The sequence below is a fragment of the Camelus dromedarius genome, chromosome 2 (assembly GCF_036321535.1).
Source record: "Camelus dromedarius isolate mCamDro1 chromosome 2, mCamDro1.pat, whole genome shotgun sequence".
Lineage (NCBI taxonomy): Eukaryota > Metazoa > Chordata > Mammalia > Artiodactyla > Camelidae > Camelus > Camelus dromedarius.
The window spans coordinates 70,258,868-70,274,165 of record NC_087437.1 but is presented as its reverse complement, the minus strand read 5'-3'; the positions used below and the strand labels follow the sequence as shown (position 1 = coordinate 70,274,165).

Here is a 15,298-nt window from a genome sequence, read left to right as displayed (position 1 = left end):
CATAGGTGTTCCTCTTATAATTTGAGTGGCTTATGTTTTTAAATTCAATCTGACATCTGTTTTTAATGAGATAATTTAGTCCACCACATTAAACGTAATAATTGATGTGCTTAATTTTATATCTTCTAATAACTTACAATTATTTTCCATAATTGTTTCCTTGTTTTCCTTTTCCATTTTTTATTTGATCAAGAGGCTCTGCATTCTATCTTCTCCTTGCTACTATGCAAGTTCTACATGATGTTCTATTGCATAAGCCCTAACTTTCCCTACGCTAAAGAACAGATGTGTATTTCTACATACGTAAGACAATTTTTCCCCCACTAAGAGGTTCTATCCCTCACCTTTCTCCTAAATAAATGAAATCTTTAGGATACATTCACTTTTCTCCCTCTTCTCTTCCTTCTTTCCTCTTATCTCCCATCACTCATTTCCCTTCTCTTTTACATTCCTCCTGTCTATCCCCTCTGCCAACTAAGTTTTGATGAGATAATTTAATATATTAAAATTTTATTTACATAAATATTACTCTTTTATTTCAAAAGCCTGGAATTGTGAAATTTTATTACACAATTCCTAGCCATCTACCTTTAGCTCTTAAATGAAATTACATACAACACATACACAATTATATATAAATGTTCATAATTCACCACTATTTCCTTTCCTTTTCATCTTGAAATCTTTGTCCTAGTTCATCTGTTTGCTTATCATCTATTCTTAGGCACTTTCTCAGATAGGTTGTAATAATTATACATTCCGCATTCTTGGTTTCCCTTAAATGTATTATTTCACCATGACTAGAAAATGACAACTTTCTGGGCACTGAAGTTTTTGAACTGTTGTCATTTCCCTTTGGAGTATGTAGATGTCATTCCACTGTCTTCTAGATTCCATAACTTGCAAATATGAAGTCCTATGATACTTTGGTATTTTTCCCTTTTATAAGAGAAACTTGTTATTTCTACTAGGGAGCTTATATTTCAATTTATTTTGAGAGTTCATAACTTTTATCAAGACATGTCTAAGTGTATCTTTTCTTTCAATCAAGAGCATGAATCAATAAACCTTTTCAATCCAGACTCTGATCTTTCTTTATCTCAAAGCTATCCTCTATTATTGAATTATTCTTCTCCTCCATCTGTTCTTATTTCTCCCTCTGTAATTCCTATTATTCACGTTTTGATTTCTAATCTATTCTCTAAGACTCATCCTTTTCATTCAAGATTTGTATCATATTTTATTTTTGTTTTATGAACTTTGATGTATTTCTTGCACTTGGTCTTTCAGTTCACTGATTCATATTTCAGCAGTGACCATGTTCCCCTCTGATTTTTCCACTGAGTCATTCAATTGAGATATGTTTGCCTTAGTATCTGAAATTCTTTTTTGTTCTGTATTTGACCTTCCTTAAGTGCTCTTAATTTTTTTCAAAATTTAGTTTATTCAATAAATTAAAAAAAATATTTTTGCCAATAGTATAGTTGTTTGGAAAATGTACTCTAATTTTCCTACCTAATCTTCCTCCCTCCCTCACTACTGGGTTCCCTTAAATGGATTATTTTTCATCGATAACTCACTGGATCTCAGGTCTGGTTGTTGGAGTACAACATTCTGTGGAGCCTACACTGCTTGGAGAAAAGCAATGTAGACAAGTCTGTCAATTCTCTGCAAAGGCATGAAGAGGCAGATCTCTGTTGTCCTATCTCTCTATTTCTTTTCAGCCTCAGGGACAGAGAAAATCCAGCCAGAACATTCAATTACTTTGACTTTCTAGCTAGTTGGGGAGACTTGGATATATAAAATGGGCAAATACTAATCTTCTCCCATAGTGGTTCAGACTTCTGAAGCCCAAGCTGTCCTTTACAATGTCTATCATTTTCTGATCTTTATTCTTAAATTCCAGTACTATACTCTAACTACTTGCCCAATTGAAGGCAGAAAAGTTTCAAAGCAGTATTTTTCTGCCAAAGATGTCACAGCAATTGTTCACAGATCTCAACAGCAAATTCAGAAAGATTGAGAAAGACAATCAGGAGTTGGAAGTGAAGAGGAAGATGGCCATACATAGGTCACTCTGTTTTCAGAATCCTTAATTTTAAAAATGTTGAGGGAGAATACGTATGTGGGTCTGGGGTTGTCTGAGACTTCATTATAATTATTTCCAAGGATCAATACTTTTCTCAGAAAGCACATTCTTGAATATATAAAAATGACAATATGTTCTCTTCATGCTCTTAAATACAGATCCCAAAATATACTGCAGTTATTAATTTCTTAAAGTAAGCTTTAATGCAATCCCAGTGTTAATTATTCTAGGACATAAATACCTTTTGTTTTGGAAACAACTTCAAATCAATTTGCTATAGTTTCCGTCAGTAGAAAGACAAATTATAGCTTTGGCCAATCATGTAAGTTTCCCATTGTCTAACTAGCAAGCCTTATAAATATGAAAAAGCATATCATCTATTATATAGGAATCACACATGCATCTACACAGTGGTTTTCATGACACTACCCTCTATACTGTTCAAGCCTAAATACTTTTTGCTTTCTAGAAGAGATAAGGCTATAACATCACATAACATTAAAGTGTTTCACTAGACTAGACTTCTAAACAATTTAGATAATAAGGTAAAATAAACTAAAGCTCTGTTGTTTAATTGTGTGAAATTTTATGAACTATTTTTTTTTGTCAAGAATTAGGAAGCTCATATGAAATGCTCAAAATCTTACTACAATCTATTAAGTGCAAAAAAAAAAATACTCTGGGCTGTTTGTTCTACTATCCAGATAGGAATCATATAGGATATGAAATTTGGATTTCATCCTTGAATCACTAGGTAATATAATTCTGTATACTCTATTCAACACAATATCCTGAATTGACTGTAGTAGATTTGCTTTACCATTGATGGGTGATATCTGATATATTTCTTTTCTGAATCATAGTCAGTATAAATTTTTATTGGAACGTCTGCCATGACAGATTTTCATTAAGTATCTAACAGGATAAAAGATTATGAACATGTGCAGAAGTGTTTGGGTCTTAGAAAAGTACAGAGAAACCCTGTAATAGGTAATAAGAATTGTAATAATGCTAAATTTGAACCGATCAACTGAAAATAAGGAATGGATAGCCAGTACAGAAGGATCAAAGTAATCTTCCTAGGACAGCTACAAATTAATCTAAACAACACCAAATCCTCCAATTTGCCAGGTACTATACTAAGCACTAAGGCTTTAAAGATTAATAAAATATGGTACCTGCCCTTAAGGATCTGCAGTTGGGTATGGCGTAATTTTAAATGCTACCTTTCTTGAATGATGAATGTCAGAGAATAGATGCACCCATTTTTGCATAATAAAACTCATCATTACACAAATAATAGATAGGAACAAAGGTAGGCATAACAAAAAATTACAGAAAAATAGCAGCCATTTATTTTTGGCTTTTATACACTCTGGCAATTCACTTTATAACAACTGTTGAGACAATAATGTACAATACCTGAATCAGAAAGGCCTGGAATCCTGTTCATTTTTCTCCATACTGCTTTTAAGCTCAAATCACCCCTTCAACATATTTCCTTGTTCTCAACCCTTTGCCAGAACAAGAAAGATTATTGAGAGAATGAATTTTCAAAGGTATTTTATCTAAGGGTCAAATATGTAAAAGGAAAGTGAGATATAAACAACATAGCTGTTAAAAGGACTAGGTATCACAAGATGTCAAAAGAACAAGAATAAAAGATTAGTGACAACAATAAACCTGAAGAGGAAAGGTGTCATGCATAAACTGAATGATGATCATCTTCCTAACTTTGGAGTATATTGTATTAGTGATGTATCCATTTGAAACATACGAAATGATTATTGTACTATATATATTTCCTAATGCACTAGAAACAGTCTGAAGGAAATATCAGAAATATTGTCATAAGGGAAACTGAAGACACATAAGTGAGGTATAGCTCTTCCATTATTCTTTGACTCCATTCAGATGATCCAACTCTCTAATAGCTCAATATTATGTCTTAAAAACTTTTGAGGTCTCTAGTACCTAGTAGAAAAAGGGTATGAGTATGCATACATGGCATACATATCTGTTTGTACTTGGTTTGATGTCATTAAAATTATTTAAAATAACAAAAACTCACTTTAAAAGTTTATATAATTCCCTTTTCATCAACTCATGCTGGCTACCGTTAATATAACCTAAACTCATGTATACTGACTTTACCTGGGCTGCTTATTTGAATCTATTACTCTGATAGAAAGGCATTTATCCTATCAAATAAAATTGAATCTTTCTTTCACTTTGGTGACAACTGAAGGAAAAGTTACAGTAACACGAGAAGTTTAGACTCTATTCCACCTTAAGCCTGGTGGAGCCTGGTTCCATGAGCATGGGGAGGAGGAGATCAAAAGCTAAATTACAACATGAAATGAAATAAAATTAAGATATAATTTGTTTTACCCATCAAATTCTCAGAAAAGCTAACTGTGTTTTCTCATATTTGAAAACTGGACAGCAGAGAGTAACTTATACAGTACTATAAGTGCCCACCAGGAACAATTTCAGAATGGAGCGGCACACAGTAGGTACTTGATAAATGAAAGCTGTTATCAGGTTTACCACATAGGTTTTTGTACTAAATAGCAATTCTTTGTAATGCATCTAAACATACGGCCTAATCCTAAATTAGTATTAACAATCGTGTTTTTTTGTGCCAAAACCATAGCAGTCTTTGTATCTCGGGCTCTAGGTGACCCCTATTTAAGCCAGCTATTGATTTCTGAAACATACAATGTAAGGGTGCAAACAACAAACAAAAAATGTGTGGGCCTTCCAAAGTGAGCAGGATTTTCCAAAGTTTTGAATATACTCTGTTTCTGTTCTGCCACACCCATTTTTCCTATGATCCCGGTTCTTAGTTACTCAACCTGTTAGATTTAGGTCTCCTTTCTGACCTCTACCTTCCCAGTTCTCCCAATAACTTGTGCTTCCTTTGACCTACTCCTACTCATGATTTCCTCTGTCTGCTTTGACATCTGCTACCCAGATCCACTGTTGTCCATCCAACAAAATCAGGCAGCAGTTACCCAGTCTATCCACTGTTAAAGCCTCTTAGACAGATACCCTCTCCACAGTTGTAATTTTAGACCAAAGAGTTAAATTTCAAAAAGAAAACTTTACCATAGCAACTGTTTCTCCCACTTAGAGCTCTTTCACTCTGTGCCCTTCTCTGGAACCACCTCCAAATCCTTTCTTGCCTTTCTTGAAATAAGATTACCGTTACTAATCAGGACAAGCACTGAGCGAAAATGGTCCCAGAACAGAGGTACAATGAAGTGGTGATTAAGAGCATAGGTTCCCTGGAGTTGAACTTGAGTTTGAATTCCCAGCTGTTATATATACTAGCTGTGTGACTTTGAACAACTTACGTAACTTTTCTGAGTCTTAACTTGTCTTTAAAAATGACATAATAAAAGTGCTTATCTCATAGGATTATGGAATTAACTGAAAAAATGCAGATATAACCAATGTCTGGTACAGAGTACTCTCAATAAATCTTGTTATTCTTATTACTGTTTGGTACAAGAACAGAATGTATTTTATTTTCTTTTCACCATGCTTTCAACCAATAATTTTGCTAGTCTTTTTAGCACCAATGTCTTTACAGAAAAGTGTACGTAAATTCCTCAGTACATGTGCTAGGTTTCAGTGAACTTATAGTCTAAAATCAGCTTCCTTTCTAAATATGTTATAATACTTTTTCCCTTATTTGCATGCATTGAAGTACTCATACCATCATTTTTGTCCTATGGTTGATCTAAAATTTTTCTTGCCATTTTTCCTGATTAGCTATGTTTGGTAGGCCAGAATAGCTTAGCGTTACCTAATGTATTGGAGAGTTTGTTGTATATTCTGTCTATGAATATACATTCATAAAATGCTATAAGCAGTATCAGGAACATCTGGAGCTATGGATAGGTGTAGGGAAGGGGGAGGAACAAAGGATTATACAGGTGTCTCCAGATAGCTGTTTCTATTTGGGAACAGGTAAAGGGTTTGATGGTTTCGAGCCTCTCACTACCATTCATACTAGCAAAAGGAATGTGGGTCAATTAAAAAGAAACTGAGAGTGAAACTTTAAATGAAAGCTTTGAGGTTATCATTAAATAAATACCTACAAGTAGGTACACACAAATTGTATATATTTTGTTTCTACATATGACAATACTGTATTTGCAAAGTGTTTTCTAGCACAGATTCTCCTCACTATTCTTCAACAAAATAGAGTCAACTTTGTCTCCTGTATCATTCCTGCTGTGTAAATCTATCCTCAGATGGGTGTAATGTAGAATCAAAAATCAAACGCACTAATTAAAATTAACCAACTTTATAAGATCTATATGGAGATGGCTCCTGATTACTCAAAAGTATATTTATTTTTTGCTCAAAGAAGCACAAAAACCAAGTTTGCCTTTTTTCTTCAAAGAAATCTATCTAGCTATCTTATAGAATTAGAAAACAACTCTGAGTTAACTCATTCTGTTATTAACTGCTTTCTCCAGTTAAGCAACTTTATGCATAGAATCACGTTCATAAATGCTATTACTGATATGTCTATATAAGTGAAGGGGAACTGGTGAAAAAGTTGCATAAACTAATAAACTTATTATAATTACCAACTATAAAAGATTATCAGCACTTAATATTGTGGATCTATACTTGTACTGCTATGCTATGTTTGAATGCAAGGATCATTAAAATAAAACTTTTATCAAAGACTAAAAGTAAAAAGCAAAATCAAGTATCTTACATATACTCTTTCCTGATACTCCCCTACACATCACATCCAGTCACACTACCTGAAGCTAAAATAAAGATTCAAGCATCAAAAGTAACATACCCATATTATTAGAGATGGAAGGGACCCTGAAGATGAAGAAGCTAAGGTAGAGATCCAAACAGATTATGTGACATGCCCAAGGTCATACAACTCATCAGTGATAGCACTAGGCCTGTAACAATCTCTCCAAACTCTACATCTGAAATTTTTGACAATGTGCACTAAAATGAGAGTTAAATCTAATATGAGGGATTGGTTAATAAGTTAGATGCTGTCTCTTCGAGTTAAAAAACACTGCATTTAATGACTTCTACTTACTGGATTTTATATTCCTAGGAAAATAAGTTGAAAATAACATAAAAACTGGCTAGAAATAATAAAAATCACAAAGAAAATTTATGCTTTTTCTTGAAAAAAAAAAAAAAAAACCATGGAAAAGGCTTATTTTTTAAATCCAAAAAGAAGCCGGAGATTTATTGCTGTGTACATGTATGGTATTGTTGGGGTTGGGTTTGTTTTGTAAATTGTTAGTGGTCCCCCAGCTTTCTTTTGTGATGGTTATATATCCCAAACAGGGGTGCAAAGAAAATGAATTTCTGATAATTTATAAAGCACTTAACCATATATAAATAAGTAAGTCTCTACAAACTTATTAATGACAGTCAGTAAGAAAATGGTTGCCAGTAATTTCAAAACTAAAAATTCGAGTCTTTTTAATATTGTTTAAATTTAAAATAATTGTTTAAATCTAAAAAAAAAAGGTCAAAAGTAATTGAAAAGAGATTAAATCAGTATTCCTAATTCTCTAAACTGTGTATATTTTTCCTGAGGTGCATATTCATGAGCTGACAGTAGAGACAGGCTGGCTGCTTTGTTTGACTATAGTTCTGTTTACCTCATACTGTCAAGAATGGATTTTGACACTCACAGTATTAATATTGCTATTTTTATTGATATAATTAGCACTGCTACAAATAATTCCTCGGCCTGCCATATCTAAGTATATCATTACAATCAGCAATATTAGGGCTTCTTTTTCTTATATGATGCCTTAGAAACAGACTGCTGGCCCAAAGAACCTCAATGACTTAATGATGTGGAAGTTACCAGACAAAAAGAATGTTGCCCTGTCAATAGAGACTACTGTTTTGTGTATGACTTCACTGAACAAACTAGTTTATATTTGTTTGAAAGTAAAGTTTCTCACCAATCTGCTGTTTCAATTTCACATCACACCATATTGTACCTAAAACAGGCAATCTGGATTCCTATTGCTACTTCCCCCCACTCCCCCCAAATAGCTCAGGAATGGGTTTGAAATACGAGACTTGAATATATAAACCCAAAAAATTAAGATACCCAAAATTCAGAATGGGTGGGTGAAAATAAGCATGCTTGAAGTCACTAGTATAACTGCTAATGGGTGGCCCACTTGTGAGTTTTTGATCATTACATGAAAGCAAAATCAAAACATATTTTATCTTGCCTCTAGATCACATCAGCTGTGACAATAACCTTATCTAGACCTTGAATAGTTTGTTCATAAAACAAAGTGGGGTGACTGACCCAGTGAATATTCAACACAGAATCTGAAGGCCAAAACAAAATGACAATACAATTCAAAACAAGTTTGTGGAAATTTTAGGCTAGTATATTAAACCTTTCTTTGTCTCTATCACTTGACAGATGGTTAGCCTTCACACAGCCTAGTATCTCTGGCAAAGAAACGACTGTGTCTAGCCAATAACACCCCAAATTTTGACTTAAAATGCACTGTACACATACTTACACTTACCTTAAAAATGTGGATATTATTAGATTGGTCATTATTTTATTACTTTAGAAATTTGACAGATGCCAAGATTTTATCTTTTACTTATGAATATCTGTTTTTGAAGCTCTCAACTGTCTTATTATGTGGGTCCAGGGTTCTAACAACTCCTCACTTTAGATTTCATTCATTTTACGTGCTGCTTAGTAATCATGCTTTAAAAAAAAAAAACTTCCAAAATAACTGTCAATACAAAATTATTACACAATTTACAAAGACTTAATTAGCTTGTGTTTCTATGCTTCTCGGAGAAAAGTTTTAGTAACTAACAAAGCATGTTACACAAAATCATCTGGGCACTCTGAATGCCTTCCATATCAAGGAACACAAGGCAGGACTGAAATTATTTATCCAGCACTGGAACATGTCTTTATTCAAAATCTGATCATACATAAATATATACTTACACGCACACAGACACACATTGATCAACCACCCTTACTAAAATTAGGAGTTCTTAATTTTTTAACATTCTAATAACAATTCTTCCACTTTGCTTTTTTAAAACAGATTTCAGCTAAAACAATTTATTCCATTAGTTACAGTCTCTGCTTTTCGTCCTAAATTTTCCTATTTATAGCTTTCAGACGCTGCCAGGTCTGTGTTGAAATAGCCACAGGCAACCACAATGTTCTCTAAAGGGCATTAATATGTACCCTTTCTGGAAGAGGTGATTATGCTACAAATTAGCATAAATAGAGATCTAATGTAGGTATAGAAATTCAAGCCCTTGACAACAGGGGATGGGGAGGACTGGAGGTAGGAGGATTGTATGTAAAAAAAAAGTTATCAGAACTGAACTTGTATTTGACTAACAAAATAAAACTGTGATAGAGAAAAATAAGGAAAATCTGAACTTATTTGAGAACTATAAACTAGGCTTTGGAAAGGTGAGACACCCCCTACTTGAAGCAAAAAACTCAGCATTAAATCATAACTCCCTCAACCAGGCACCAAGTCTCTTTCTATCAGAAACCAAGGATTTTTACACCTACAGACTAAATGATTAAAGTAATGCTAAACTCTTCTGTAATGTTCCTCTTGCATTACAAATGGTCTATTAAATCAGAGACGTGCCAATCAAATGCTTTTGTAATTTGAAAGAAAGGTTTAAATAACAAAGCATTTTTTTGTAGGCCTTTCTCTTTTTCTCTCTTTAATGTCACCTATAAATTAATTAAAAATTTCCATCTTCTCTTGATAAAGCCACAACTGACAAAAATTTAGGCACTTCATTTTCCAGATATATTCCTAAAACAAATTCTAATTGAAAAAAAAAAATTAAGATAGTCTAGCTTATGTTTTACCACAATTTGCTAATAAGAAAAAGCTCTATAGGAATTTGTAGTAAATCCCAAGACATAGATTTCTTTTTAATATGAAGTAACACTTTAGTTATTTCAAAGGCATGCTTAAAATTATGAACAAAAAAAAAAAAAGAAAGAAACCCCTATCTGTTGATAAGACCTACTGAAATGTATAGGGAATGTTTCATGGCAGTAACAAAGGGTACAAATAAAAAATAAAGTAAGCTCTTCCTTTCTCATCATTGACAATTGGTAAATACCTCCCTGCCCTTCAAATTTCTGTAAGCTTTTTCAAATCATATTTCCCAAAATGAGAAAACAGCTACATTTTAAAATTTCATCCAAAAAATATCTTCTCCTAACAATATGAAGTACATGAGGTGTATGTGACATTAGAATGTAAACTCTACCTGGGCAGGTAATTTTCTCTCTTGTTCACTTTTACAACCCAAGTGTCTAGAACAATTTAATGAATTTAAATATCCACTTCAGGGGAAAAAAAGATTTCAGAGAATAAATCAGAGCCCATCAAGCTCTACTTCTGTATTCCAAATGTTTTGAAGACTCTCCTTACTAGTTACTCTAAAATATTCATAATAACTTGTAATTTGTTTATAAATTTTAGATCCTTTACAGGAATTTAGTTTTATCTTTTATTGCTCTTCTATAATGACCTAATTATTCAGTGTAGCCTTTTTTTCAGGAATTTCAATTTGGTTAGAAAGTCTTCTGAAGACTGACTACTTAGATAAAAATAATTCACTTAAAATGTTTTTTCCTTAGATTTTATTCCTATACCAAGAAGTCATTTTCATACTAATTTGATAGCAAGAGTAGTAGGGTATTTGTGGATTTCAAAAACTTTCTCACCTAACTACTTAGGAAACTGCAAAACTGGCATCAAATCAACTAGTAGTTCTGAACAACCATCCCCTTACCCCCCACCTCCAACACACCAAAATTATAACCCTCACATGTAAGTTGTTCCTTCCTCTAGTATTCCATTTAAACTCAATACTGTCTTTCCATAGCTAGTCCTTAGTACACATTAAAATATATCTTGGTGTGGTAGTAACCTTAAAATACTGACATCTTAAATGAACTAGACAGGTAAGCATAAAGACTTCTTCCAAAATAATGGATTAAAATTTGACAATTTTTAGACAAATTTCTTTTCTTAGTCTGTTAAAATCAGGACCTCACCATGAAAGGGCGTATTGCTTTGGAGGCTGGTAGCCAGTTAACTTGTCACCTGATCTTCATGTGCAAAAGGCCTTTATTCCAATGGTCTGTGAGATCTGAAATCACAAAACCAAAAATACCCAACTGCTGGACTCACTGAGCAGCTAATTATATTTCTAGAAAGCTCACTTCTCCTCACCTGTTTATTTGAGCACCATGTATTCTCAAGCCTAAAAGCCCTCCAAAATTTAGCTCAAAGGAAATCACATACCCAAAAATCTTAAGAATTAAACCTTGAGTGGTTAACAATGAGTAACATCAGCAATTTTTCAAGGACCATTCTAAAAACTTGAGGAGACTACTCCCAAGAGAGCACAGCAGTATTACCACGCACTATTATGTGCATCAGCTTTGATATATTCTGATTAAGAAGGACAAAGGGCAAACAAGGCCATAAAAAAACCAATGTAAATTTTTGTCATTCTTTTCCTAGAAATATAGAAATACCTAGATCTAAAGCAGAAATAAAGAATGTAGCCAAAATTGAACTAGTCAAATCCATATCTAAGGGTGTGGTTGTGTGGAAAAGCATATTTTAACCATTCCCAAGTGATGGCAAAGGGTACATGGGATTAGGAGCAACAGGTAGGAAAGTAAACCATTTATGAATTTGCTGATAACTGCTTATTTAAATTTAATGCGTAAAGCTAGAAATCTTATTTAGAAAACGGTCATTATAATTTATGTTTTAAAACTTTCAACACCAAGTTAACAATATAACTTTAGAAGAGAGTTTGCTTGAAAACACTGGGGTAATCAGTGGTGTCTGTTAATTTTATTAGCTGAAATTAACATATGACCATACAGTGAGAAGACATTTAACATTTTGGTACTTTCAATTCTAAGAAATAATTAAGACAATTTTCACATGTCTAGAAGATAAACAAATTCAGTTTAGCTTGGGCCAGCGCTGATTCTTAGGACAGTATTTAACCAACAGGGTGCTTCCAAATTACTTCCTGTTTCATTCAGATTTTTACTGGCGAACTGTCACCCTGCTCCTGACCCCATTCAACTGAGTTCACTGTGAAGAGATCAGCGGATTACCGTGCTAGGTAGTGTAGCTGTACGCCATATTGTGTTTTTCGCTATGTTTATAGTTTATGCGTGTGCCTAGCATATGTTTGTGCAAGTGTGTTTATCAATATAACTTTTAGAAAATTCCTGCCTCCTGCCTCTTCAGCATCCTTAAAAAGGGTAACAGCTTCGGAAGGGTTGGTGGTGGTGGTGGTGGTGCAGGGTGGGTGGTGGGAGAAAACCAGAAAGCCACACGGACAGTAACGCATTAAAAGAGAGCGCATTTCTTTTAAACTTTCAAAAAGCTTCCAACCATTTTCTCTCAGCTATCAAAAAGCGTAAACATTTTTTAATGTTTCCAAAGGGGCCCAAAGGAGGAGAGAAAGAAGGAAAGGCGTGTCTTCCCTTCCCAAGCCCCCTCCTCTACAGTCGTAGCAGCGAAGCAGGCGGCGGCCGGTAGCTCCGGCGTCTGGAGGGGCGTCCAGCGGCTCTGGGGCCAGGACCCCCCTCCCGCCCCCCAGTTCTCTGAAGACGCTCCCGAGACCGCCAGAGCAATGGCAAGCAGGGGAGGGCGAGGAGGGAGGGGGCGGACGACAAGCGGGCGCCTCTAGCAGCTCCTGAGCCCCGGCTAGTCCCCCTCAGCTCCTCTTCTTGGAAGCGGCAGCTCCAGGTGCGGGGAGTAGAGAGAAGAAGGCAGAAGACACGTTTCCAGCTGCGGGACGCCCCGCCCGCTCCCGGGATCCGGGATCCGAGACCCTCCCGCGCTCCCTTCCTCTGCGCCGGGTCGGGCGATGCTGCTGCCGCAGCCGCCGCCGCCAGCGTGAGGAGGGGCGCCCGGGGGGAGGGGGCGCGAGGCGGGGCGCCAGGTGAAGGGGGCGCGCGCTCTGCCTGCCAACGGCCCGCGGGCTCACCATTCTAATTCGCTTCCCCAACCGCACCCCGCGCCCCTCCTTTCCAGTCCCGCCGCCCCCCACTCGAAGTGCCTCGCAGACGCCCCGTCCCCCACGGCACGCACACACCCCTCCTTCCCGCCCGCCCCACAACAAATTAGAGTTTTTGGCGTTACCTCCTCGCGCTCTTTAATCTTCTTTCCTCAACTCCTAAACTTCCCCCCGCCCCTACTTTTTCGGCAGAAGGCCCACATTGGGCGCCTCACGCCGCGAACCCTCTGTATTTTCCTGCTATTGGGTTGCTTTCATGCCACTCTTGGCTTCAGTGAGCCAATAAGAAGGGGACGCCCCTCGTGAGGTTGCCGCCCATAAACAAAACACACTCTTCCTCCTCCCCTTACCTGTCCCCGCCCCCATCTGCCTCTTCCCTCATCTCTGCCACCTACTATTGGGCTAGAAGAGGCCCAATCCGCTATCGCAGACACCCATTGGGACACGGAAACTTCGCTCACAGAATGGTTAACAGGCGATTGGTCAACAGTCTTCCCATTTCCCCACCCCGACTGCCGCACCTTCGCCCACTCTGAAGAGGTCAGTCATATCTCGTTGTTCAGTGATCCGAGAGGTGGGAGGCTATTGGTTGAGAGAGCCCGTCAGACCGGAGTAGAGTGAGTCATGATTGGTCAAAACAGACACGATCAAGTTTGGTTGTCTATCCTCCGCCCCTCCTCCTCGTTTTCTCCACGCCCCCGCCCCCTCCCGACTGCTTTTACTTTCTACGCATTTCTATTTCCTCCTTTATTTATTTATTTGTGATAAACTTAAATGACCCGGCGACGGAGGCGGGACTCGAGGCGAGGCCCAGGATGACGAGGGACGGCCTGGGGCCAATTGCCGAGGGGGCTGCCGGCTGAGGGGCAGCGGCGGCGGCCAGTGAGAGGCAGGTGTCTGGGGCGCGCTAGGCCTGTGGAGCCGGGATGCCCCAGCGGAGGCGGCGGTTACCCGCTGTCTGGCGCGGCGTGCTCGCGGGGGGAGCCGGGGGAGGCGAGGAGGGGGTGTCGCTGTCGCAGACGGCTGAGGCGACTGTATGGAAGCTGGAGCCAGGGCAGTGGGAGGGAAAGCGGGAGAGAGGGTCTGGCGAGGCGGCGGCGCTCAAGGCCACGCTGGGTCAGGCTTGAGTACGGCGGAGTGGGGTGCAGTTGCCAAGACAGGAGGTCACCAGAGGCCGCTGAAGCAATGCCAGTGCTCAACGGGAAAATGTGTTCGTTCAGGAGGTTTAGAAAAATACTATGTAAAACAGTTCAGAGTAAGCCGTCCTTAATATAAATGAGGATATTATCCTAACGGGAAAAGCAGATTATGTTTTTTTATTAGTAAACGCCTGAAGTACCAACGACCCGACCAGAGCCCACAGAATTCAATATCCTGAGGGCTAGAAGGAACAAATAAAGCAACATGGAAAATTAACTGCGGTTCAGATGCTTCAATAAAACCTTCATTCTCATCCATTTGTCATTCAACATAGCACTCCCCAGAGCCAAATTCTTACCAAGTGCCGGTCCAGTACTCAGGCGATGGGGGGAAAAATGAGGCTTAAGGCCGGCAGGAAGCTCAGGGAAAATTCCTAAAAAAGATTCCTAAAAAGGGCTAAGATGAAAAAAAACAAACAAACAAAAAAAAAAACACTTTTCACTATACCCACCGCCCCAAAAAATCTGCCAAAATTAAAAGTTGCAGTATTTAGAGAACTTAGCAATAGTTTATCACCAAATAAGGGACTTTATTAAAGATAACATGCATACAAAGAGTATACTCTATATGCAATTTCGGAACAATATTTTTATAGGACATGTATTTGATGTATAGCTTTTAATAGTCGCAAGTCCTAAATTTTATCCTAGGCTTCTCTGGGACATACAGCATGCTTTAAAGAAAAAAATCTTCATGATACTTGTTACAAATGGTTAGGCAGACTTTATTCAGGATCATTGAGACAGGTAAAAATAGGACTATTGCAACTGAGTTTTGCATGGGAGTGGGGAGAGGGATTTGGCTCAACTCCAAATATAGAATGGGCAAGTGGGAATTTAGCCAAGGAACAGGGTGCGGGTCAGTGGATTGAAAATTGCTAAGAAGAAACAGGGGTAAGGG

General features: G+C 37.4%; 1 protein-coding gene across 12 annotated transcripts in view; it reads right to left on the bottom strand.

Annotated features, from left to right (window-relative positions):
* The window catches only part of ZBTB20 (zinc finger and BTB domain containing 20), a 758,440-nt gene extending 745,053 nt beyond the window's left edge, over positions 1-13,387 (bottom strand). For 9 of the 12 annotated variants that reach the window (XM_064495051.1, XM_064495110.1, XM_031451736.2 and 6 more), the window contains exons 1-2: positions 13,324-13,387; positions 11,202-11,296 (exon numbers count right to left, since the gene is read on the bottom strand). The gene's annotated coding sequence lies outside the window, so the exon portion shown is untranslated. The other 3 variants (XM_031451685.2, XM_064495046.1, XM_031451576.2) reach the window with 3 other exon arrangements.
* Between the last annotated feature and the right edge of the window lie 1,911 nt (positions 13,388-15,298).